The following is a 26,744-nucleotide window of genomic DNA, read 5'->3' as shown; positions in this document are numbered from 1 at the left end:
AAATTATAATATAAATTCATTTTCCTAAGATTTATAAAGTGCCTTTCTATAAAGTTCAAAGGGAGCTGAGAACTTTCTCTGGTTTGTTGCCTTTCCTGCTTCCTGCTTAGGAACCTGGGGATAGATGTTAATGACCATGTGCTCATAAACGGCCCATGGAAGAGGTTATAACTCAAATTCTACTTTTCCTCACCCAATTAAAGGCTTCCCCTTTTCCTAAAATTCCATGGACCCTGACATTTAACTGATAAAATCCCAGTTTATCAATCTCCATTGATAAACTAGAGACAAATTTTCCATGTTGGTCTTATAGGTTGGAGGCAATGACACCAAGCACGTATTTAAAAATCCAACTTCTAGGTAATATTTACTATTCTCAGTATGTTACACTAATATAATTAGTACGTCTAGCAATATTTACCAACATTTGACACACATCAGGTTTTAGAAATTTAAAAATATTCCCTTGGGTTGGATACAAACAAAGCAAATGTTATTTTTTAGCTTTTGTTTGAGACTAAATAGAACAGAAACAGAACTGATGAGAAAGATCATGGATTGACATTCTAAGCTTCTGGAGGGTAGAAGTAATAATTAAGAACCATTTGTAGTTCCCACAACACGTAGCAACACCATGAAATAATAAGCAACTTGCCTTCTGATTTTTCACCGGCCTTTCCTGTATTTGTTTTTGGGCTGCATGATTAGGTGGAAAGAGTATGAGATTCTGATTCAGACTGAGCTATGTTGAACCCAGTTCCTAGTGTTAAGCTGCTGTGTAACTTTAGGCAAATTTCTTATTCTCTCTTTGTCAGCTATCTCATTTGAAAGTAGGAATAATGATAGTATTTAATTCATAAGGTTGCTGAGAGGATTAAATAAAACATTGAATTTAAAGTACTTGGTGTAAGACTTGACATAGAGCAAGTATGTAATAGACATTAGATGCTATAATAATACTTATTCTTATTAATGTTGATATTAATAATCCTCTCCAGTTTATCTCTTTGCCTCACATTTGCCATGATGTTTATGACACTCAAGCTTGGTACATTTCTCCATGAAAATCTTTCTTTTAGCTTAGTGCTAAAAGAAAGGACACTAGCTTAGGGCTCAGGGTTCTTCACTGGATAAGCCTTAGCAGATGGTCTCCCTGTTCTAGTCCCATCTAAATCCCCTACATGCTGTGTCTAGATCTGCCTGAGAAAGTAGCTCTCTCCAGTAACCAAGCTATTGCCAACCCTAGTTTCTCTGCTGTGGCCAAGCTCTCTCTATAATTAGCCCAGCAGCCATGACTTCATAGACTGTGGAGGCTTAGTGCCTTCTGCTGGCTCTTCCTGCAAATAACTGTCCTGGGAAGGGAAAAATGGAGAAGATGGTTTCCCTGGCCTCCTTTTCTAGCTTTCCCTGAGCTCAGTCCTTCTCCAAGGCCAACCAGCCTTACTTTCATTATGAATCACTCAGATCATACCTGGCATAAGATGGGACTCGTATTATTGTTACCTACAGGAATCCATGAAGAAGTGGTTACTACTTAGGTTTAGAAGCAGATGCACACTCATACACCCTACACTTGTACTGGTAACAACTTTGGATCTCCAAGGATGCTGGATCTGGATGGATGAGTGACAGGCAGGTAATTAACAGCATCACAGGATAGTAGTATAAGACTAACATATTAAATAGCTAGCAAATTTCTTCATATGCAACAGCAGAGGACAGAACTCAGGGCGTCATCAGATATTCTATATTGTTTGGGAAATGGTTATCCACTGAGAGACCACATATATTTTCATTTCACTTCAAAATCTTTATTTCAGCCCTTCACGGGGTGGGTTCCAAACCCAATTCTCCCAAGTCCCAACCCAGTCAGCACACCACTGTTTCATTTAATATTTTTGTTTCCTGTTCTTGCCACTTGGCTTTGTTTGACATCTGTCTATATTAACTATATTTTTCATTGACATTACTAGCTTTGGCAGCTCAAAGAAACAAATCCTTTGAGTCTGGCTGTGCTATTCTTCGGTATTTCCTAGATCTCCAGGTTATGCACTGTCAGCAGTCTTTGTACCTAAACCTGCATGCTTGGTAGTTGACATTCATGGAGTGCCAGCAATGTGATGGACCTTGGATAGCAATGGGAGGAAGATTCATGTTCTCAGCTCAGCAATTTATGAGAGTCTAAAGCCCACACAGCATTTCTTATTACATTCAACTTTAAGGGAATTATTGGCAGTGATATTTTACACTTGTCATTTGTAGTCTTAAAAAGGACTAGACACTTGCTAGCCAAACTGCATGAAATCCAAAAGGTCCTTTATAAAGTATTATTGATATTTCTGCTAAAAAGACATTATATCCTTCCCTACCCTTCCCTTCTCTGATTATAAAAACCCAGGGAAAATCTCGAGAAATATATGCACAAGACTTTCTGAGTCACAGGTCCATATTGCAAGTGCTAATTGAAGCACTCTTTTATTTATATTTTTCAAATTATTTTCATATAATTGTTGAGTGTTTCCTCTGATTTCTCAACATCACAGCCTTCAGAATTAATAAAGACATCTTACTTTGGAAATGAGTCTTATTTGAAGTATTTTGAGAGAGTTCTGACACACGCTAGTGTTTAGTATCCAAAAACAAAAAGTTATTTTTTAACCCTCCCTTTTCAAAGTCCACTGTGCCAAAATATATAGTTAGTAAGAAACTAAGAAAAGAAAGGTAAGAACCTAACAAATTTAACTATATTTCTATTTGCTTCTCTTACTTATTACTGGTTTTGATTTTTACCTAGACTAAAATGCAAAACAGTAAAATAAGCTTTCTAAATGGCTATTTCCTTTTGAAGACCATAATCTGTGTTAGTTTGCTAGGGCTGCCATATCAGAGCACCTAAGACTGGGGGTTTTAAATAACATAAATTTATTTCCTCACAGTTCTGGAGGCTAGAAATCCAAGATCAGGTGACAGCAGGGTTGGTTTCTTCTGAAGTCTCTGTCCTTGACTTGTAGATGGCTGTCTTCTCTCGGTGTCTCCACATGATCTCCCTTTTGTGTGTGTCTGTGTCCAAATTTCCTCTTCTTTTAAGCATATAGGTCATATTGAATTAGGGTCATTCTAATTACCTCATTTTAATTTAGGTGCCTCTTTAAAAGACACTATCTCCAAATACGGTCACATTTTGAGCTACTGGGGGTGGTTAGGACTTAAACATATGAATTTTGGAGTGACACAATTCGGCCCATAGTATCCACTAAAAATCCTTTTCAGGTATACCTTCTATTGCATCACAGATTTATTTCTTAGAGTTATGTTCAGGCTGAATTTTAGTAAACAAGCAGTTCTCAAACTGTGGTGCCTAGCAGCATCAAGTTCACTAGATAAATTGCTAAACATGCAAATTTAAGGGACACACTTCAAACTTTCTGACTCAGAATTTCTAAAGGGGTTAGAGGCTGAGCAGCCTGTGTTTTAACATACCTTCTACATGATTCTGATGGATGCTAAAGTTTGAGAATTATGTAAATTAACCACATGACAATTTTAACATACTATAAGAGATATTTTGAATGGAACACTGTAGTAGATTCTTTTACAAAGCAAAGAGCCTTTGTGAAAATATGAATAATCACCTTTTAATTTTTGTATTTTGGAAATTCTGAATTTTAATGCTGGTGGTTTTTTTACAGGAAGGCACATCAGTATTTCATCTAATTAAGTCTGATGTTCATTCTTGGCAATTATTTTGAAGTATGCATATATGTGTGAATATATATATTGCTAACCCATAACTTTAGCTTATTAATTTTTACTAGGTTCACTAGTAACTGCCTCCTGTGTTCTGTTTCAGTTTATTCAGGTCAAACCCCAATTTCAGTTCCTTCCAACTACTTCTCCCAAGCATTTCTCATTCCTTGAAAGGAGATCTCCCATGCTGAACTAAGCACCGATCAAAATTCCTTACATCACATTACTTCAGAATTACCAAAATTACAGATTTAAGTGGAGGTCCTTCCAGTTTTTTCCTCTTACATTCTAGAATTACAAATCAGTTCAATTGAGAAGACAGATGCTTTTCTGGCTATTTTGTGCTCAGGAATAGAAAAATTACCTCTAACAGTTACTAAGTCATGTTTTCATTGTTGTTGTTGTAGTCCTAAATATTTCAGCAGCAAATAATGAAACACACGAAACTCAGAGGTGGCTCACCAGAATGAATTTTATTCCTTTTGCAGACCACCAGATCTTTGGCAATTTTTGTCTAAGAAAAATTATATTTTGATAAACACTTGCATACACACACACACTTTCTCACTCACTCATACACGCAGATGAGCACTTTACTCCTGTGGAGGCACTAGACAATGACCAGGTCACTACTCTTTTATCATCTAGTAAAAGTAGGAATTTTGACCTTTTCTAAGCCAGTTAAAAAAAAGCACCTTCAATCTAATTTTATTTTCTAAATGTTTTTTTTTCATTTTTTTTAATGTTTATTTATTTGTGTGTGTGTGTGTGTGTGTGAGAGAGAGAGAGAGAGAGAGAGAGAGAGAGAGAGAGACAGCGTGTGAGCAGGGGAGGGGCAGAGAGAGAGGGAGACACAGAATCGGAAGCAGGCTCCAGGCTCTGAGCAGTCAGCACAGAGCCCAATGCAGGGCTCTAACTCACAACTGTGAGATCATGACCTGAGCCTAAGTCAGACGCTCAACTGACTGAGCCACCCAGGCGCCCCTAATTTTATTTTTCATTTAAACAATGTTTAATCATCTGAATGATATGCTACGCTTGATTAGTCTTTAGACTAATGCTATTTTCGTGAATCCATTCAACCTAAATGGAAATGGGATGTTCTAATATTTTTTTAGGTTTATCTATTTATTTTGAGAGAGTTGGGGTGGTGGGTGGGGAGGGGAAGGAAGAGAGGGACAGACAGAATCCCAAGAAGACTCAACACTGTCAGTGAAGAGCCCTATGTGGGGCTCAAACTCACGAACCATGAGATCATGACTTGAGCCTAAACGAAGAGTCGGACGCTTAACCTACTGAGCCACCAGATGCCCCAAGGTGGGGTGTTCTAAAGCTATGCTAGCCTGGCAGAAAGAGAAATAGAACATTAGTGGCCAGCAAACAGGGCCACTGTCATCAACACATGCTGAGTTAAGGAGATTTATTCTGTAGGACAGTAGCTCTTAACAACTCAATGGATCATAGAAACTTTGAGATTCTAATTAAAACTATGGAAACCTTCCTGAGAATAATGCACCCAGACCCGTGCACCTTTCTAAATATAGTATCAGTAGGCTTGCAGGTACTAAAATAGGAACTCTCATTGTTATGAGATAGACTTTGAATCTAGTCTTGGACTCCATTCGAACACCATCAGAAATGGAGGATGGATATTGACTCTTTTCTCCAAAGATCTGTGTAAAGAATGTTTGCAGTTTGAAATATATATACTTAATTTTTTTAGTCTGTAGTGTATAAAGAAATCAGTAAAACCTAGTCCCTACTCATGGGGAAGGGTGATAAGAGGTTGTGACAGGAGATACAGATGCCATAATGGGGCATAAAGACATTTTGTAGAAGTTTAAATGACAGCGATATGGCATTCCATTAAGGGTGGGGGGGGGAGGGTAGAGCAAGAAAAGCTTCATTAGAGAAAAACATTTACAGGATGGGAAGAATTTTAAAGATGTAAACAAGACAAAAGAGGTGGAAGAGAGAAGAGAGAAAAGGTATTTCAGGAGAAAAGAACTTCAGTAAAAAAGCACAGTCAGGAGACAGAAGTTATTTTCCAAATCTCCTTTGATTAGAAAAGTGATCCTTAATCCTGGCTGTGCATTCTCACTGCCTGGAGAGTTTTTAAGACCCTACCCCAGCCCCATTAAACCAGAATTTCTAGGGGTGAAGCCCAGACGTCTGTATATTTTCATAGCTCCCACGTGTTTCTAACATGAAGCCAGGGTTAGGAACCACTGGACCAGAGCAGAGAGACTGAGCTGCAGACGGTGGGAGATGACATGAGACTTGCTAAGTAGGTCAGTTTTGTGCACTGGAGGGCCTCCTATGCTCACATGGCATTTTGCACTTAGCCAGAGGTCACAGAACATTTTTTGGGAAGGGGTGACATGATGAGAGCTGTCCTTTTGAATTATTTTTGGTGGAAAGCTGCCCTGTCATATACATTAAACACATACAGATTGAGTAAATAGAAATGGGACATTGACTCTCTCTTCCATGTCTAGTCATCATGGCAACAAAATGCCATCACTTATAAAGGGCGTTCTTCCAACATGTTCTTTGTGATTACTGCTGCTCTCTTCCATATGTTCTTCAATGAAACTGAAGATCTTTTCACCTATTTTCTCTTGATTATCTGGAATTCTCTAAAAAAGTTTTTTTTCCCACTTTTTGCCTCCTTGGCAAGGGTTTGTGCAGTCAGTTAAGCAGCACAGTTGGTCAATGTGCTGATGTCAAAATAAGATAACCCTAAAAATGCCTTGAAAAAAAAATATGTATTTTCTTCTAAAGGAAAGAGGCTGTCTGGTTTGAGGCAGAGTGGTATCATGGGAAGAAGCTTAAAGTCAGGAAGTACAGAGTATGGCTCCTGGCTTGGCTATTTGTCAGCAAGTTAAGCTCTCTGAATCTTAGTTTCCTTATAAAATGTGAGGTGGTGCAATCTGTCTGGCATAGGAGTGAGGACTGTAGAGAAAATATGTGGATAGCAGGTCGCACAGGACAAGTAATAGGAGCTCGATAAAAGGCAGCTGCTATTTTTAATTAATGTCACAAATCTTAAAAATCTTAAGATTTTAAATCCTCCTTAAAAAGTAGGATTCATAATATGGTCTTTGATAGCTCAGCTTTTCTTCAAAGAAGTTATTTTCATCTTCCAAAATTAGGGGACAAAAAATGAAGTGCAAAGAATATAAGTTTTTAAATGTCTTGCTTCCTATTACTCAATGACATTTTTAAAGAGATATTGCTATCTAAAACAATTCCAGTTTTAAGAAGCTAAGACCAGCTGTATATCTCACAATAAAATTTCTAAAGTAGCATGCCTTTCAAATCTGGAAAAAGGAAGGGTTTCTGGAAGTGAGAAGATATTTGGTGATTTTGAATCCATACATGGAATCTTTTATGGAAACATTAAGACATCTAGTTAGAATGTGTGCAAATAGTAACTTTTAAGCAAAGATTTACGAATACTGATCACAAGCATTGTGTTAAGCATTTTACATGGAATTTTATTTTTACATGTACTACATTTGATTTTCACTACAACCCTATGAGGTTTCTTCACTTGAAGAAACTAAGGCTGAAAGAAGTCACAGAGGACACTGCTATGTGTGCAGCCTGTAAGCTATTTTGTCTCTGTTATTTCTTTAACCTCTCTTCATTGTCATGCTTGGTGTCTGTTTCATTGACTTCTCAGAAAATCACAGTCCCAGATTCCCATGATCATTGAAACACTTCCTCTCTGCAATCTTACAGAGTCTCCTGACCGTGGCCCTGCTGGGTTCTACAAAATCATTTGACATTTTGTTATGTACTTAATATGGGGAATACCAAAGATTGCATTCCTTGGTAGTGTTTCACCATTTTCAAAGACTAAATATGGGGCGAAAAGGGTCAAAATGAGTTACTTTGGTGCTGTTCTCCTATCATTACCATCAAAGACTAATTTCTAGAACCAGAATTTGAGTCCATTCAATCAGAGGACTTCACTGATACCCTCTACAGAGTATATTAAATAATTCATTCTTTTAAAATATTAAGAAAATGAAGATGTCTTTATTTTTAAAAAAGACGTTAAGTTCTATCATTGATATCTTCCAAAACAATGTTTAAAATGGATGCTGAGAGCCATCTGTATTATAATTCTTGTTTGTTAGGGAAGAATTGTTAAAACTACCTGGCCAAATGAACTAAATTTTAAGAGGAAATTTCATAATGGCCTATTTTTTTTTAATACTTCAAAGAATAATACATATCACAGATCTTCCAAAGTGTTGCCAGATTGGAATTTCTTAAAAATCTTTCACTGCCAACATATTGCTGGTGTTGAAATACAATCCATGTCTCTCCCAGCTTTGACAAACATATTTAACACATTTATGCATACATTAGTTAGTGTAAACATGACTCACTTAAGTAGAGAGGGTTTTTTTTAATTTTAATATTTCATCACCATGTCATTCCATGGAAACTACCTAGAGGCTACTATGAGGGAGTTTCAAACATCTCTCATATAAAACATCATTATACATTAGCAGAAACTCCATTCAGTCAAGAAGAATGGCATATTGGCTGGAGGCAACTCTATAAACCACATGCAGTTTTAATTAAATTCATTAAAAATGCTGTGTCTCTCAGTAGATTTGAGGGCAGATAGAACCACTTAACAATAGCCAAGACCTAATCCAGTTTGTCAGAACTAATAATAATACAAATGCAACTTCTCACACAGGGACACATCCAAAAAAGTTCACAAATGAGCAATTGTGGTGATATTTTTTAAAGTAATATTTATAAATTATTGCAAGATGTTACCAGTCTCAGACCATGGTTGCAATGTCTAATTCCAATGAGTTGATAAAAGGTGCTATTAATAAAAAGGCACATCTTGGGCAGCTGACATAACTAATTGATCAAGTAATTTGAGTAAAAATACAAGATTTACTAGGAAACCCGGACAGGGATGAAATCACTCAATTTTCCAAAAGCCAGAAGGCCTTGAAAAAAAAGGAGACCACAGAACACTTTTATGTCTAACCGAAACCAAATAAAATGATCCCAGCGTACAAATAGGCTTCAGATGATATAATGTGACGAGAGATTTCAACTATGTAGGCAAACCTTTCATTTTCTTACCCAAATATGCCAAGCCAAGGATTACCAAAATAGAGAGGGAGGGGAAAAGTCCTATTTCCTCAGTATTTTGTCTCTAAGGGTGGCAAGGAACATTTTTTCTCTCCTCTTTAAATTTCACCATACCTCACTAAACTAATGCTCAACATAACACTTGGACCTCACGATCTGGGTTAAATTAAAAAAAAATAAGATAAAATGGACCCAGATGAACATGAATTTACCTAGGCTGACACTTCTAGAAATGGTTATCGGAAGATGCATCACCACCAGCCCACCCATGAATCCCTTCAGCAGCTCAAATCACTGCCTCTCTGGAGCACCTGAAGACAACTGGGACATTATTTAGTTTTACCAGATGACTCTGCTGAGGTTTCCACTGTGTGTGAACTAAAGAGAGAAGGAAACAACTGGTCAAATCCAGGTACTTTAAGAAATATGGCATATCTGTCCGTCCTCTTGGGGAAACAGGCACATTCCCCCAAAACACGCTGTAACTAAGAAAAGCCCAATTTTGGCAAGAGCACTGTCCTGATCCATCTCATGAAGGGAAAATTGGTAATACATATGTATTTCCTCAGTCCTCCAGCATTGAAATCAATCTCTACCATTGAGATAATAGTTTAAGGAAAGGCATCTTCCAATCATTTTCTCACTGTATCTTCATAATATCTTCTTAAGGAAAGGGTTGAAAAGAGATGTGAATTTTATGATGTCTAGACATATCAAGAATGGTTGTTCAGGAGAAGAATGATTCTTTTGTAAGTAGAAGCTGTAGTGGAAAAAACAGGAAAGGAAGGGAATTTTAAATGGTACCCAAAGATAGGAAAACACATATGAATGTGGGTGTCTTCAGCCAGAGAATTATGGAACCAAGGGAATTAAGAGATTAGTGATGCACAAAGCACATCTCACCCTCTGTGAACAGTTAATAAATTACAAACTCATACACATTCACCATATTCTTACATGTTTTGTATTTTCTTCCTGCCTTGGAACTCATATTACCCAGCATTCCATTCCATGCATGTCCATATGTCTGACCCCAATTGCTTACTTAATCAAGAATGTGAATGGATTTCCATTCACCAAATGACACTAGAGAATATTCAGGGCAACTTAGTTTATTCCCACTTTCCTTGAGCCATCTGCTAAGTCTTACTTCCCAATACCAGAAAATCCCATAATGGCAACAGCCAAAGCCTTCAGTATGCCACACTTCTAGAGAAAATGCCACTTGCTTTATTGACTACAAGGTATCAAATTTCACAGTACAACTTTTGGGCTGTTAAGTGAAACCAACTATTCTCCCATAGTCCAAAAACTTCCTGATTTTATGAAAAGGAAAGCCTCTCAGTTCAATTTGTTTTCCTGCAACAAAATTATCCAGATTGTTATCAAAGTTAGAATCCCGAACTCATAATTTCATAGGAAATCTTATTCCACATTAGGGCTATGATAATAACCAGGGGCTGATTTGTTTGTTTCCTTTTTCACAAGTCATCAAGTGTAACAGCTTTCATGGATCTTAGCCCTCACGAACACTTCCTAACTTGCACAGTCTCCCACAGACAGGTCCGACATTATACACATTCATAGACAAGTAAAAGAAGTTCAGAGCTCAACATCAAGTTGTCTTTATTACTGCTTCCACTCTGACCTTGAGATCCACTTCTATAAATGAGCTCTTTTCTTGTTGCTAGAATGTAAACCTCTCCCCTGAACACTGGTTACTTTCTTTTCATCTAATTACCTAGGGTCATTAATGTTATTCTCAGTACTTTCATCCCTCCAGAACTGATATCTTGCCATGATTTTCCTAATACTTGTTGAGATTCTTAGAGGACCAAATAAATAGCACCCGAATGAGAAATAAGACAAAGATAGAAGTGCAATTTGACCAAAATAACATTTTCATTATGGATAAAGTCTGAGTAAGAACGTAGTTTACTGAGAAAGCCAAATAGACTTGGCTAATTATTTTCCTGAATTAGGCAGATTTACCCACTCATTCACAGCTAAGGCCAGGCTGGATAGACCTCCCCATTTGAGTGTAAGAAGGACTAATGGCACAAGGGAGCAGAAAGTAACTTGTATGCTTGCAGGTATCCTCACTCCAGCAACAAAAGACAGAGACTGCCCAGCTTATATTTCTAAGCCTACTGATCAGATAAGTCACCATATCTCCTCTGAGGGTGGAGACTGGGGGTAGAGGAGAGTGAATAAGGGGTTGGCAAGAAGCCAGGGATATTACACTAACTGAGCTTAATACTGAAGGAAACAACAGATGTGGTCAGAAAGAGCAGTCAGTTGTTTCAATTCTCTCGTACCATGTGAGAGGCTTGGGTTAGATTTACAGGCTATGCACCAAGATGGCAGGGTTTGAAGGGTCAAATTAATAACACTATTCTTTCCTGTCCAAGTTCTGAATTAATTGAGAAGTAAGGATGAAAACAAAGACCAAACTATCATCATTACTACAGATAAGGGAGAGGCTGGCAATTGTAACTTACTGTGAAAGCAAAACTCGACTTGCTGTACCTCTCCCCCAGATTTGGGACCCTGGAAAGGCTCACGTGTGGCAAAGCAAGCACTCTTACTGATGTCACTACCTCTACCTGGTCTGGAAATGACAGCAGTATAAAGAGACCAAATTTCCCATGCCTGGGAACACTGATAGATTAGTTACAATCAAGAAATGCTGGCCATTAATTATTGTCCACCAATCTTCACACAATTCTACTCTATTCAGGGAAGAAAGGCACAGGAGTCAAGGGTTTTGAGGAAATTTTGCTCTTGCTGGAAATCAGAAGAAAAGAAATGTAGGCATTTCCTTCATACTGTGCTGCCTCCCCCCTCCACACACACACACACAATGAAGCCTAGGTCATATAGTTGAATGTCCATTGCCTTCAATTGGATATCCCAAATTTGAACCTTTGTTTGTGTAAACCATATGGAGATGGTGTGGAGCTCTACTGCCCCCATTTCTATGTTCTTAGCTAGTTATTTGTTTACAACTTTTTCTGCATGCTTTATGACACAAGAGCTGAGCATGTTTCTCTTTCTACTTCTTGGTTGCCATCACTTACTCTACTTTGACAGTTTCTCTTCTTTGAAATTACTTGTTCTTTACTTCCTTGCTATTGCTCAAATAGAGTTCCTTTTCACTTAAGAGTTTTAATGCTAGCTACTATACACTATAGAAAATCAGCAAAGAAAAATACTGGATATTGGAACATTTCTTTAAATAACAAAATACTCGAAAGAGTTATTATTCCATAGTTATATATAATAAAATATAACTGATAACCACTTTCAGATTTTCATTGTCTCAGTCCTGACTCTCCTAAGAGGTGGTTTCATCCAATGTTTGCTAACAAAAGGCATGCTTGCTTCCCCTAGATGCCCATGGAAGACATCTTTAATTGACACAAGGATGGAGAATCAGACTCCTTCTCAATATAGCAATCCAGATGGTCACTACCAGCGTCTTGACCTTCAAGATGTATTTCTATTTTGGATAATTTTATCCTGTCATTTTTTAAAAATGTACCACTTACCATCAGAAGTTTTTGATACTATGTTATCTTCACATGCCAAATTTTCGGCCACCTCAGTATTTTCTCAAAAAAAGTTTTTTACAACTTTCCTTACACCTTTTTCCACTGCAAACTACTATTCTCATGGTACCATATTTCACTCTTGGACATCTCTTTGTAGGCCAATGCATGATCTCTTTTGGTTATAATTTGCTTGCCTATACTGCTACCATATTCTCCTATCACACACACTTGCCCACTATTTGTATCGACCCTGTGGAACCCTTTCTGGCAGTTCTGATGTCATCAGGGTTCCCACTGTCATTCCTGTGCCATCACTCACTAATATTCTAGAATGAGATTTATACCTGCCATTTTATTTTTGTTTTCTGTATATCTCATGTCTAGTTTTCCTTTTATTATTCTTTTGCTGCTTTCTTTTACATTAAGCAAATCTTTTCTGATAGAACATCTTAATTTTAAATAATTTTTTCACTATTTTTATTTCTTGCTTCAGATTTATGTTAACTTAATTCCAATGAAATGTAGAAATGTTACACCTATATTGCTCTATTCCCCTTCCCCATTTTATGCTATGTTATTGTTATGCATAATATATCTATACATGTTATAGAGCCAACAATACATTGTTATAACTATTACTTTATATAATTTTATGTATCTTAAAGAAGCTAAGAGAAGAAAGAAGCAATTACGTACTTATAGCTTTTTTTAATTTAGCCTTTGTACTTGGTTCTCCTCATTTCTTCTTATGCATTCAAATTATCATGTGGAGTCATTTCTGTAGGCAAAATGCAGCTTTGTGCCCACCCCCTTCCTTTGTGTGGCTACCAGCAATAAATTTCTACATATTATAGTTCCAGCAATATAATTCTATGCATAGTGTTTTATATAACTGTTATTTAAATTAGTTAAGAGAAGAAAGAAAAAGAAATATGCACTTATATTGTCTTCTGTAGTTACATAATAAATTGCCTTTACTTGCCTTCTTTGTTTTCTCCTGTGGATGTGAATTTGGGGTCACTTGCTCCTAGCCTGAAGAACTTCCTTTAGTGTTTCTTTTTTTTCTTTCCTAAGTTTTTTTATTTTTATTTTTGAGAGACAGAGAAAGACAGAGCATGGAGTGAAAAAGGGCAGAAGGAGAAGGAGACACAGAATCTGAAGCAGGCTCCACGCTCTGAGCTGTCAGCACAGAGCCTGACATGGGGCTCGAACTCATGAACTGTGAGATCATGACCTGAGCTGAAGTTGAATGCTTAACCAACTAAGCCACTCAGGAGCCCCTAATGATTCTTATAATGTGGTTCTACTAGCAGCAAATCCTCTCAGTGCTTGTTGATCAGGAAATGTCTTTATTTCACCTTTAGTTTTAAAAGAAAGTTTTGTCAGGTTCCCATTTATCGTTGCCAGTTTTGACTTTGAGCACTTTGAATACGTTATCCCATTGTCTTCTGGCTGCCATTATTTCTGATGAGAAGTCAGGTGTTAATCCTATCGGGCTCCCTTGAAAGTGAAAATTCATTTTTCTCTTTCTGCTTTCAATATTTATACTAAGATGTGTCTTTTGTGAAACTCTTTGAATTTATCCTACTTGGAATTTGTTGACACTTTTGGGTTTGTAGATTAAAGTTTTCATCAAGTTTTAGAAGTTTTCAACCATTATTTCTTCAAATATTTTTTCCTGCTCCTTTCTCTCTCACCTTTGTCTGGTACTCCCAACACATAAATGCTGGTTCACCTAATGGTATCCACATTTCTCTGAGGATCTCATTTTTCTTCATTCTCATTGCTCTCTGATGATTAGATTGAATACTCTCTATCAATCTATCTTTGAGTTTGCTACTTCTGCCAGTTTAATTTACTGCTGTGCTTTCTGATTTTTTTTTTGAGTTTTTATACTTTTCAAATCCAGAACACATTTGGTTCTTTTTTTTATAACTTATATGTCTTTGCTGATATTCTCTATTTGATGAAATAATACAAGCACACCTTTACTTACATACATAAATATATGTGTATGTATATGTATATATGTGTGTGTGTGTGTGTGTGTGTGTGTGTGTGTGTGTGTGTATAGAAAGAGAGAGAGAGAGAGAGAAAAACTAGTACTATTTTGAAGTTTTTATCTGTTGTATCAAACATCTGCTCACTTTCATAGGCAGTGTATTTTGTTTTGGTTTGTTTTTTTGCCTGCTTTTTTCCTGTCAGACTTTCCATTTTCTTTGTATGCCTCACATTTTTTGTAGTTGTTGTTGGAAACTGGTTATTTTAGTTATTATATAGTAGAAATTCTGGGCTCTGGTTGATTCCCTCCACCCCCCTCCCCCCCAGGAGTTGGTTATTATTATTTGCTGCTTTATCTGTTTAGTGACTAGAATTATTTTGGTATAATCTGTTCTCCCCCCTCCCCATATAGCGTGAAGCCTCTGACATTGCTCCTTGGAGGATGTAGCCTCAGACATGTGCAAAGTCATTCTGGAATGACAATATTTTTCAGTCCCTTAAACTATCCCTTTTCTTGACTATACTCCATCCTTAAGTTCCACTAATTGTTGGCAGATTATGCTATGTCATGGAGCACAAATTTCTCCATGGATTAATCCAATTAAATTCAGAGTCCTTTACAAAAATAGTTCTTGAGATCAATTTTTGAGACTATCTGATCCTAGGAAGGCTCTTCTTAGCTGTCTATTTCTGTGGTTCTATCTGGTAAACTAGCTAGCCTATGGTTTCGCTTCTATCTCAAATGCATCTACCAGTTGCTTCTTAATTGCTTTACACCATAACCTCCACTGTTTTGAGAATGTCCTTTGGCCTGAACATCCCCACACTCTGTTACAAATGAAGTCAGCTTCTTTGGGAAGAAGCTCTAAGTTTTATGGACTGCCTTTTCCCCTGAACAAAATCTCTGAACCAAGGCTGTGGAACTGAGGGAGGGAACAGTGGCATACTTCTCTCTGAGTGACACCCTGCTTTCAGAGCTGGATGCTTGGCAGAGTGGGGTCCTGCTGTAGCCTCTGGTCTATTTGGTTTGCCTCCCCTAAGTGGAACCTCTGCTCTGCCTATGAATTAGGGTGAGGGGTGACTGAGGCCACAGAGTTTTTAGAATGCTGAATCTAAGGTAAAGTCTCCATCCCTCAAGTCTGGGCTAGGCTGAAGAAGAGAATACCCACCTCTCAGTTGCATTTGCTTGAAACTTAGGGTCTATAACATCTAGTGGCAGATATGGAAATGCTAATGTCCTGCCCCTCCCAGAAAGATAATGTAGCAGCCTTCCAACTGGGAGCTGGTGGGAGAGGCAGGTCTGTGTTCTTTGCTGCACTCATTTTGCTACAAGCTAAACCAGGAAGAGACAGGAGGGATTTCAAATACCACAGACTCTTCCTGTGCTTACCAAGTTTTAGTAAGTTTTCTTGAATAAATGTTTTTTTCATTTTCTGTATGCCCTTGGGATCATTTCCAGAGACTTTAAATAGGTGTTGTTTTTTGTTTTTTGTTCTCTGTGTGTGTGTGTGTGTGTGTGTGTGTGTTTTAATAATGCTCACTAGCTTTACTGGGAAGCAAATCCACAAAGCTCCCCATGTTGCCATGCTGGAAGTGAAACCTTTATATACTTCTTGAGTTAGTCAATATAGCAATTGTTATTCTGCCGGAAATAAAAAGGTTTATTATACCCTGTTATTTTCTTTAATCCTGGTATTTCTTGAATCTATTATTGATGAAGAGCAATGAACAGAAACATCCTCTTCATTTTGGCATGCAGTGGGACTTATATTTGAAGAGTATTAATGTGCTTTTCTATTTGTCTTTCTGAACATAATGATCTTCACTCTAGTCTACCTAGGGCACTCATTTGCTAGAAGAGAGATGAGAATTTGATACAAAAGAATGAAAATAAAGCAGCTCAGGCAAGATTCAGTTCCCTTCTCAAAACAGAGTTAGGTTTAATTGAAGGAGAAAGAATATTCCAAATTCCTTTTCCTTACCAGTTAGAATATCAGAAACTGTAAAGATCATTCCTTCCATGCACACCTTCCCCCAATCTATGGGGGAAGTTAAACACAGGAGTTTATTTCTAGGTAAGTGGCAAGGGAAGGAGCATGAAGAAGAAGAAGAAGAAGAAGAAGAAGAAGAAGAAGAAGAAGGGAGACATTTTTAGACATATCTGGACTTCCGCCTTCCACTTTCTGGAGAGAAGCATCGGGAAGGGTGTGATGTTAAATAAACTGAAAAGAGATAAGCACAGGGACCCTTGTCCTGTTTGGGAATCTAGGAGGAGACCATTATGCAGCAGGTCTCATTTGCCACAAGGCACCCCAGCATTACGGGTGGTCGGCAAGATAAAACAGAAGAACTGATGAGTGCTGCTGAGCCTCCATCAGATCCTCTGAGGTATGGACACTGAATTGAGGACCACTCTGCCATGAGGGTCTCCTGTCGTAAATAAAGAGACTATGTGGCTTGGGCTGGGGATTGACTTCTAGACCAGGGGCTGGATAGAGGACAGGGCATTCACTCAAGGTCTGGAGACAGTGAAAGCTGAGAGAAAATCGAATTATCAAGAAGGAACTCCTAGGAACATTGCCAAGGCAGAGGGACAGAAGCTAGTCCACCAGCCACATGCTGTAGCACTGGCTGCCGGCGCCCAGGTGGTCAAAGAACATTATATCAAAGAACAGCAGATGTAAGCCAGCTTACTGTCAAGGACTGGCAAGAGGCCAGAGTCCCTGTCATCCCTCCCACTCCACCAAGACCATGAGATCACGTAAACCTCACCTTTATCTCCTCTACTCTTGCCACGTTCTTAGGAAGAAGGTGGGAGTGACATCTGAGCGTTTCCACCCAGTTTTAACAGCACATGCCAATGACGCTGTTTAAAAAATAAGAGACTGCACTAACGTTCATTTCATACATTTTCTCCATTTTCCTTTGACAGCCAGTAGTATTATAGATAGCTGCAGACAAAATGAAGGGGTTCCATTCTCTTTGCACTTCTGATTTATAAGATGGGTAAATTCTATAGCAACACTGCAAATATATGAGCTTGCTGGGCACATAATAAATATAATTTTTTATCCTCCCCTTTTTTCTTTTCAGATCAGAGTAGGCATTTTTTAAATATATATTTTTGGCTGCCCAGCATCCAAACATTTTTTGGAAGGGAGTATACCAAAACAGATCAAATTAGAGTCAGAGCTTCCCTTAGCGTTATGGAAGTGGGGCTAGGGGAGTTATTCCTCTGCCTGGCCCCTCATAGTAATGCAGGGCATGTAACCGAGGTCTAGCTAAGTGGACTTCCATAACGCTCTTTAAACCTCAAGGGACTATTGTTAAGGTTCAGAGAGAAGTACAGGTTTTCAAGGCAACAGTGACTACAGAGATTAAATTCTGAGCGTAACTGTGAGTGTCCAATAACAGGAAGTCCAGGATGCTCAGGTCTTACCAGCCTGAACAGACATCAGTGGCATGACCTTGAGAGCTGCTGTCTCCATCAGTGTGGGCTGCCGTCACAAAATACCATAGACTGAGTGGCTGAAACAACAGAAATTTATTTTCTCACAGTTCTGGAGGCTGGGAAGTCTAAGATCAAGTTACTAGCCGATTCAGTTTGTCAGAGCTCCCTTCCTGGCTTACAGACGCCTCCTCACTGTGTCCTCACATGGCCTTTCCTCTGTGTGTGCACATGGAAACAGAAAGAGACAGATCTCTTTGTTCCTCCTCTTCTAGGGCCATCAATCCTATTGGATTAGGATTCTACCCTGATGACCTCATTTAGCCTTAATTACATCCTAAAAGTCTTATTTCAAATACAGTAACATTAGAGGTTAGGGCTGCCTTGCTTCTTTCTATTCCTGACCTAATTCTAATTCACCAATTCTATCAAGTATCTCCTATCTTTCCAACAAATCCTTGTTCTGTTTAGGCTAACTAGAGCTAATTTTTATTATTGGCAACCATGAACCCAGACTGGAACAGATATTAGTATCAGAAGACAATCACTCAGGGAATTGGTGTTGGTTATTTGCCCTAATAGGGGCTAAAGAAAATGAAAACTCAGAGTTTGGGAATGAGAACCTGTCAGCCATAACAAATAGCTGGATAATTTTTCTCCTGTGGTGATCTTTAATGAAGTGCCCATTGAAAAGAAGGATTTAAGGGATCAAAGTGTCACTGCCACTGAACAGTGTGAATGGCAGGAAGAATTTAAAGACATCAGGTTGAGGTGGATGCTTCTAATGAAACTGGACAGCTTAAAAAAGAGATGACAAACTCAAATCTCTATATTTTAGCTCAAGGCATAGACCCAGGGAATTTCTCTGGTTGTGATAAACATCTGCATAAATGTCTGCCAAAAATCAAAAGCAAATTTTAAATTTTGTGGGCCCCTGAATAAAGCCCTTTGAGTTGCCAGACTCACCAAGTTGCTCATGTGAAAGTGACGGGGCTGATTAGTAAATAATGGAAAACTGAACTTGGGGAAAACTACCGAGGCTTGGGCATAGCCCCAAACCACATTCTACACTAAGCCTTGCTTGACAACCGGAGGAGACCCACCTCATTTCTTTTTGCATCTTGGCCATCTTATATCAGGGCTGAGCCAGCTCTCTGGCTGTATCAATGGACCTTGATCATCCCACCTGCCACACAGAGCATCATCCCAGCAGGATCTGGAAAGTAAGCTTTCACTGAAAAAATAACTAGTACCAAGCTTCTCTTGGTTTCTGCCTGTCCTCTGAGCCTTCTTTTTCAATCTTCATTTTTATTCTGTCAGTTACAGAATATCCTGCCATTCAAGCCCTTTCTTACTCAAATTAACCATAGTTTCTAGTGGTTGAAACTGAAGTCAGAAGCATTTCCCTCACCTCTTACCTTTTGACCTACTTTTCTTTTATTTCTTCCATTATCTGGTTCATAAGGCAGACAGTTGTGGTTAATCTTTGAGCCGAGTCAGGTCATCCATCCATTCCCATACCAAATATTAAGCACTGTGGTAGGCTCTAGTGGTACACAGAATTAATGTGTCTGTGACCAGGGATAAGGACCTATGAGAAGGAATGCCCTGAAGGGTCAAGGGGACTATATTTGTAAATGGACCTGGGAGAAGCAATTAGTGATCTAGGATTACATATTTACTTGATATCTGGTCTATAATTTGGTACTAGTTATTTTTTCAGTGAAATTTACTTAGATCATCCACCTACAATGTGTAAGACTTGGAGTCAGATTAGAAAAAAAAATCTTAGAACTGCTTTTGTGTACTTAACATGAGCTTCCAGTCCTGTAGCCTTAGTTGAGCCTCATTATTCATCTTCCTGCTATGAAGAGGCCCTTTAGGATACCTTAAGGTTGTAAGAAATACTAAAGGGGTGGATCCATCATAGTAGCTTTAGAAGAATAATGTTTTTATTTCATGCAAAATCATTTACTTCTGAACTCCATCAGCACATTAGCCCTTGACCTAGAGAGTATATTATGTTAGTTAATTAATTAAGTTAGTTAGCTAACTGATGGTTAAACAGAAAGTTACTAGACCATCTGCCTAAGATATAACAGTTTATTTTCCAGTATGGTATTGTAACCACGACAAAATCTCATTTTGAGCTTAAAGTTTACGTGATGCTCTAGAGCCATTTTTCTCAATTCCCATCCCCCTTGTATAGAACTACAAATAACAGAGGTATAGGAAATAAGGCAGTGTGCACCGGCACCAAGGCTTGCTCTGCATTTTTTTTTTTTTATTGCATTCTGGTTTCCTTTTTAGTTGTCATTTAGCACGCTTCTGTTTTTAATTGGAAAGAATATTTTGGATAAATTAATTTATTTGACTGTACCATCTATGGCACTATCACTAGGTGCGTAAAATAGTACGTTAACTTTTACCGTGAAGCTTCTCCTTTGGAATATCAAGACTGGCTAGCATCTAAGCCAGTATTTATTTTAATGTGCAATCTAAATCAAGAACCAAGCCATCAAAGCTCTCCTGACCAACAGCTAAAAAGGTGTTTCAGAGACAGGGAAAACAACTATCTTTTTTTTTTTTTAACCAGAAAATTTGTCTATTCAATGTAAATAATATCTAAAAAATAATGTCTAAAATGTCTATGTTCCTAAAGTAGCCCATCTTTTTGTGTTTGTTTGTTTGTTTTGGTTTGGTTTTGTCTTTCAAGAGACTTGCCAAGATGATACGAGGTTAACACTACTAAAGAAAACTAATATGCTAGGAGAGGATCCCTCAGCCACTGACCTTGTTAACAATGGGCCTGAAGCCTCTACAGTTAGCTCTGAAAGAAGATTAAAACTTTAATTAAGTGTCAAAGGAGAAATAGCAGGCATATTTCAAGAAAGCAAAACATGGCAGATGTCAATATTCTTCTGGAAGAGTACCAATTCTTATCTATGGAACTGAAACTAAATATGAAATTAATGTGTGTCATCTTCACTAGGGAGTTTTAATTTGCATCCAGATGCCAACATGGGTTACCTCCAAATACCTGGCTGTTCTTTAAATAGTATGTTTAGAGAATGTGGTCACCAGAAGAAGAACTTGAGCTAAGGCTATAACCCCAAAGCCTGTGGTCTCCCATGTTATCTTCAGAGGTTTTAGGATTTGCTTCCACTAAGAAATTATAACCCTAAGAACTGCCTGGTTTCGTATTTAAGGCTCCAAATAAATATTTCCACTTTGATTCTCTGGAAAATGACTTTATTTGGCAATTTTGTAACAAAGAGTTACGCTCTTGGGGCCACTAAGGTGTAGGGAGATTTACATTTTTTTTAAGTTTACTTATTTTGAGAGACAGAGGGAGAGTGCAAATACACAAGTAGGGGAGAGGCAGAAAGAGAGAGAGACAGAATCCCAAGCAGGCTCCACATTGTCAGCACAGAGCCTGATGCAGGACTCAAACTCATGAATGATATCATGACCTGAGCTGAAATCAAGGGTCAGATGCTTAACTGACTGAGCCACCCAGGTGCCCACACTAGGCATTTTTAAATGTACCCAGTGGAAGCCATTACCAAAGTGATTTGCTATCCACCAGCATCCATTTGAAATTACTACAACAAAGTCTTCTTTAAGAGTCATTTTACATTGTTATTTTCTCACTTCCCCCACAGAATTTTGACCCAATGAAATATGTATATTTTTGAGAGTTTTTTAAAATCGATTATCCTGTTGTATTTCTATGCTACCAAAACATGTTTATAAGTGGGAATTATTTTCTTTGTAATTTTGTAAAGCTCTGTGGTTAAAATGTTTTTCTCTATTATTATAACATTTTCATTAACTAATAATTTACAAAACCAAAGGAAACATATTAAATTTTTGGCACATCAGTATTGCAAAAACATAAAACCTCACTTCTTTAACAATTCTTCTTTTTTAATGTTTATTTGTTTTTGAGAGAGAGAGAGAGAGAGAGAGAGAGCGCGCGCGCACAAGTGGGGGAGGGGCAGAGAGAGAGAGGGAGACACAGAATCTGAAGCAGGCTCCACATTGTCAGCACAGAGCCTGATGCGGGACTCAAACTCATGAATGATATCAAGACCTGAGCTGAAATCAAGGGTCAGATGCTTAACCGACTGAGTCACCCAGATACCCCAGGTGTAGGAAGATCTAGAACTCAACTTTAAGCAGTTTAGAATTCAAATCTTGATCATTGTCTCCAATCACTTCACACAGAAAGAGAGGGGAGCAGGAAGAGGGAAAAGGGCATTAAGTGTAGAGAGCTAACAAGGAGGTCATACACGGTCTTTAGCAGTCCTTTGTATAGCATGAAGACACAGCAGAAACAATGAAAACCCCATTGTTTATGGGAGGTCTATGAAGGGAGAACCCAGAGGAGAGCCCACAATTGTCTCTATCATGGCAGAATGAAGCTTATTTGTGGACTTGCCCTCCTGGGCATACAACTTTGCTCCTGTCCAATCATCTGACACCTGCTTTGACATAGCTGATCTCATAAAAAGGAAGAGAATCTATGACATCATCATGCCCCTGGGGGAGCTCTCTATAAGTCAGGGAGGTCTCCTCACGCAAGTGTCTCTGTCCATCCATGATGAAGTGAACACCAGGCTGGCTTTGAAGGTCTCAGCTTCTGACTCCGTGAAATGCTGGTCTGTGGTAGACTTGAGCTTTCCAATAAAGGAGGTATTAACCCCGGGTGGCTACTGAGTACTTGAGATGTGGCTAATGCAACAGAAGAACTGCATTTTTACTTTTATTTAACTTCAAACACTGGTATTTGATTCTATTACTGAAAAGCTTTTAAATATGTTTGGGGCAACTGTGGCATATGAATCTGCTGTTTCAGCTGTAAATTTTAAGAAATCTAATTACTATTCAAGTATTTCCAATGAAAATTAAGTGTCTGAATTGGGATATGTCCTAAGTGTAAAATACAAGCCAGATTTTGAAGACTTAATACAGAAAAAGAATCTACAATATCTCATTGATAAGTTTTATACTGACTACATATTAAAATGATAATATTTTTAACATGTTGGATTAAATAAAACATTATTAAAATTAATGGCTCATTATGTTTCTATTGGACAATGCTAGACTAGACTACTCTAGACAACCCTCATACTTACAGCTTCTGTATTAAGTGTATGCTGAAGAGGATGGGAAGCCGAAGTGGAAATGCTCTTCAACCAGTTAAGAAAAAAAATGTTTTTAAAGTGCAAATGTGAAACAAGAACCTTCCTTAGCCACTTTTCTGCACACCTCCTCCAAGATCAAAGTATTTAAATAGTGTCTCTGCTCTCTGCACAGTAAAAACTTGGTGACTGCTTTGCTCTACCCTGGTCATCCCATGATTTTCTCCTTCAATTCTCAGAACTGTGCCATGTTCATCAGCAGTTAATGCTTGCACCAGCCCCAGGACTGAAATTAGTGGCCTGGGGGAAATGGCAACACTGAACTCCCCTTACCACACAATCTCACTCTCATGACTTTTCCTTTAAAAATCCATAAACCAATGTAGCCGTAATGCATAGATCATTCTCCTTCCTCTCTGAAGGATAGTGAATACCTTTTCTTCCTTCTTTCTTATTCCTCCAGTATCATGTCATTCTCCATTTCTTCCATTGATGTCCATTGAGCCCTTTCCTTGTGCCAGGCACTGTGTGCAGCATGGAAGTGAAGGACACACAGCCTGCTTCAGACAGACATTTAGATAATTGTTAAATGCAGCACAATAAAGGAGAAATGCACTGTGCCCACAGTAGGAGGGATGCCTACCGGAAGTGTAATTACCAAGGAGCTGACCTTTGACTGTTCCTTCTTCCTTTGACTTCCCAAAGGAAGGCAAATAGGAGAGATGGCATTCCGGGCAGGGGGGCAGTAGGTGCGAGTGTATGGAGGCTGAGGCTGTGTGGCACCTTGGAAAATGAAAGCAGGTTGGTCTTTCTTGGGTATAAGAAATAAGGCATGGGAAGGAAGTAAAAGGAAGGTGAGTAGCCAACATGAAGCCATTAAGTTCCCATTTATAAGATATCATGAAGAGGAGAGGAAGATCAGAGAATACCTCAAAACTATCAACAGGTTGTGTAAGTTTCTTCCTCCTCCTTCCAGAGCAGCTTACACATTACCAGCAAGCTAAGAAATCCTCATTCTCCCAGAGGTCATTATAGAACTTAGGAGTTTCCAATATGTCTGTGGCATCATCACCTCTGTCATTCAACAGCATTTATTGGGTACCTAGCATGAGCCAGTCACTTACCTACTATAATAAGGATGCAGAAGACCGGCTTCCTAACTAATTTCAGGAAGTCACAGTCAGTCCAGAGAGTATTAATAACAGGCAACGCACAGGTAGTTTGGCAGGGATGCATAATTTTTTCCTTTCTTACTACTTGGGAATAAAAGGCATGTGTTTAAAATGTTTTGGGAGTAGAAATAACCTGCTCCCCAAATCAGTGTTTCCTATTCTCAGCCTTTTTCTCTGCAACTAATGACCTAAATTTGAATTGAAAAAAAAAATAGTATTCACATGGACTTCATTCCCCAATCTTCCTGGTTTAAATCACTCTCTGGAGTGTTTCTCAGAACAGGCCATTATGATCACAAGTTAAGAGAATGTTGGTGGAGAAAAGAAGCTTAAGCTTAGGCAAAGTACCTTCCCCTTCATTTTAAAGTGGTAATATGTAAAAAACTGAATTCACTTGAACTCCATTGGATATAGAATGTATCAATGCTCTGATTTCACTCATTTGAATATTGTTGAGTTTCCCATAGTTCCAAAATGACTTTAAAAATAGTATTCTTTCCTACACTATGGGTAAAAATATGCTATGGGTCTTAGATACACCACAGTTTTAAATATTATCCATGCAAGAGCTTCAGTGTGTCATAAAATTCAGTAGTTCATTGTTTCCTACCTCCGAATGGCTGCAGTTGTCATGAAAACATTGCCATGGCTCAAGCCCCAAATCAGAAGCCAACCCAAACCTGCCATGTGGTCGATTCTCCCTGCAACTGCCTGCTGCTTTCCCCAAGCTCCCCCTCTGCCAGCTCCCTTCACCCAGCAGGTAAAAGGCAAGCAGTGGGCACCTTTGTCAGCCAGGCAGCTGGGCGACTGCAGGCAGCCAAAGGTCAAAGAATCATCTGTGGTAAGAGGACAATTTGCTGAACCCAAATCTAAAGTTCTTCCAGTCTAAACCCATCGGGCAGTGCTTAACGTCTAGAGCTACAGTAGCTAGCTTTGAGTTCAAATCTGTATTGTGGAATTTGAACCATTGAAACACCCATCACCACAAAAAACCTCTATGAATCTTGTTAACAAAACAGGAAGACCTTCTGCCAATAGCTGAGAAATAAATTCCTTCTTTCCTGCTGCTTGGACCACAGCATAATGAGGGCTCCCAAGCTCTCTTTGCAGTAATAAAACAAATGCCCAGGCTTTTCCTTTTGATGTGTTCCAGTTTAAAAGTTTAGAGTTGATGCCTTTTCATCCTTAATTTATCTTCCCTTGTAAATATTTCTGTACCCTTTCCAGTATCTGAAGTCTACACATTTTCAAAGTATAATTCACTCCTTCTCCGATTTCAGTTGTATAACTTTATGTTATGGGTCAAATTTTGGGCTAAATAAACATACCTCAGGCTACAGACCTGCAAATACCTCTGGCAGCAAATTAACTCAAACAAATGTTTTGGTTGGGTGGTGAGGTTGTTTTTTAATAATCTTTCTGATCTGCCTGGAGGTCCAAGGATAGCCTAGGTGAACTCCAAAAAGCTTTTCTAACTTTGTATTTTCTGCTACATTAATAGAAGGTTCTTGAAGTTGTTTAAGTGGTTGGTTTAAAATTCCACCACCAGAGGGTGCTACTTGTTTGCTTCTAAAATTCATTTCACTCTCAGATTTGAAAGATGGAGGCCCTGTCACCAAAGACTTGTCCCTGCAGCACCCAGTATTACCCAGGAAAGGTTTCCAGAAGACCTGTAGGCAACGCTCTACTTCAAGGAATCAGACTTCACTTCGCTTTGGACATTACATGTTTGGAACCAAAATTGAAAATCTCTGTAGCTTGCACAAACCCAACTGCACTAATTTATATATTCGCTGTAAAGCAAGCAAGACATTCGAATCATTTTCCGTCCTCATGACTTGTGTTCAGTATTTACTACATGATGACAATGAAACCCAAACTCAAACATTCTCTTCACCACACCAAAAAGTAAAATAACATAAAGTAAAAAGAGAATTTGCCTAGCTATGCCAATCATGCTGTTTTCCAACAATGTAAACAACTCTTACACACATACATCTCTTCTGCTTGAGTGTAATGTCTCATTTCTAGGGAGCATTTTATAAGCTTCAATTTCTCTTACTGTATTTTTTTTAATGACTGGGATTTGCATCTGACTTTTCCACTTGACGTTTTCTGGTATGCATGAAGAAAGCATGGAATTCACTTCCCATTCACCTATGCGGAGTGTGCATGGAAAACTTTTTTAAATTTTAGATTTTAAGTTTTAAATGGTAAGACACTCTAGTGTGTTGTCATCTGAATAGCAAAGCCAATCAGGGGTCAGCGAAGTTTTTCCATAAAGTTCCACACTGTAGTAAAGATTTCTGGCTATATGAGGTGTAAGTTCTGTGTCACAGTTACTCAATCCTACCATAACAGCAAGAAAGTAGCCACAAAGACTATAGACACCAATGACTGGTTGTGATTGTAGTTCAGAATACTTTATTTTGAGGAACAGGTGGTGTTCTGCTACTTGCTGACTCCTGAAAATGATGAATCTTAATGTACACATTGTTTTTATTGATAAAATTCAGAAAAGTTTCTATAATGTCAT

General features: G+C 38.4%; 1 protein-coding gene across 2 annotated transcripts in view; it reads right to left on the bottom strand.

Moving 5' to 3' along the window:
* DYNC1I1 (dynein cytoplasmic 1 intermediate chain 1) overlaps window positions 1–26,744 on the bottom strand; it is a 308,192-nt gene that overhangs the window by 211,018 nt on the left and 70,430 nt on the right. The window lies entirely within an intron of this gene.

Source organism: Panthera leo, chromosome A2 (assembly GCF_018350215.1).
Source record: "Panthera leo isolate Ple1 chromosome A2, P.leo_Ple1_pat1.1, whole genome shotgun sequence".
NCBI lineage: Eukaryota > Metazoa > Chordata > Mammalia > Carnivora > Felidae > Panthera > Panthera leo.
The sequence above is the reverse complement of the archived record's forward strand: the minus strand, read 5'-3'. Positions and strand labels throughout refer to the sequence as shown.